This window comes from Galeopterus variegatus, unplaced genomic scaffold, assembly GCF_000696425.1.
Source record: "Galeopterus variegatus unplaced genomic scaffold, G_variegatus-3.0.2 Scaffold454, whole genome shotgun sequence".
Classification (NCBI taxonomy): domain Eukaryota; kingdom Metazoa; phylum Chordata; class Mammalia; order Dermoptera; family Cynocephalidae; genus Galeopterus; species Galeopterus variegatus.
Window position 1 is genome coordinate 212,140 of NW_007726565.1, and position 1,375 is coordinate 213,514.

The window sequence follows — 1,375 nt, forward strand, 5'->3', positions numbered from 1 at the left end:
GTCCTGCGGCGATGCTGCTGCACCACGCGCTTCTGCTCTGCTCGCGCTCGCTGGCCAGGGCTGGTCACCTGCCTTCACGCACCTGTGCATGGGGGGATGGGAGTGAAGTCTGGCTGTTTGCCCAGGAGAAGAGCGGAATACTCGTGAGGCCTACACCTTTCACACTCAGCACTTTCCGTTAGGACGCAATCCTGTGCGTGGAGTGAAATAGGGACGGGAGTCAAGAATGACAAAGTTCCTAGCTGTGAGAGATCAGCTTTGTGCCCTTTTCACGTGGATGATGGTGGACATCAAATCCTTATGGAATTTTGATTCCACTGGACACACTGAAAAGGCGACTGTAACGATTTTGCTTTAAAATGTAGTACTTATAATATACTGGGAAGTACATCATAAGCAGCTTTAAAAACAGTGAAGAAAAATTTTAGATGACTCAAAAACAACCGAGGGGACACACTGTTTTTAAGTTTTATTTAGGGGATCTCCAAACACAAAAGTTGAAGCCCCCTGTGCAGGCCACACCCACCCACCCACTTACCTCTGCTTCCGGGTGGGCAGGGATGTGTTCCCTATACAGGGCCATGCCAGTCTGGGCAGCTTTGCCTTCCCTGTGGACAAGAGGCCTCGCGGGCAAGCCTTGTGCACTCCTGTGCCTCCAGCAGCCTCCCTCACTAGCCTTCTTTCTCCCCATCCAGTCCTGCCCCTGGCACACAGGTGCACCCAGAGTCCTCTACACAGTGACCCTACCTGGTCCCCCACCATCTGGACATGCACTGGATTATGGCTGAGGTGCCCCTGGCCTATGACACTCGCCCCCCAACCCCTGCCCAGAGGCCATCCCAGCCCATCTCTGCCTGCAGGACTCCGGACACTCTCACCCTGGTGTCTCCTCATGCTGTGGTCTCTCTTTCCTACGCACCAGGACATCCAAGTCACGGAGCCCAGATCTGGGCCAGCTGGGCCTGCATGGGGGTTTAGGGCCCAAGTAGATGCAGGCACAAGTGCATGTTTTAGGGTGATGGGGGTTGTGTGAGGAAGGGGCTGAAACCCAGTCTCATGACTGATCCCAGTTCAGCTGCTGGCTGGTGGAAGGACAGAGGCAGGTCTCATGGGGACTCAGCCTCACAGGCCCAGTCATCGACTCTCTCCTAGGACTTTTCGGGGCCTTATGGGTCACCTCTTGATGTCAGACCTGTCCCCACTCCTCCCCTTGCTCACGCATATGCAAAAATTTAAGGCCTCCCTGGTGGCTGTCCTTTGATTCAGTGTTGAAGAGACACAAAAAAAGCCCCTGACCCTTGACTTCTGCTCCAGAGCGGGAGACAGAAGGCAGACAAGGCCCAGCAGAGTGGATGGGATGGAGGCATGGACGGGG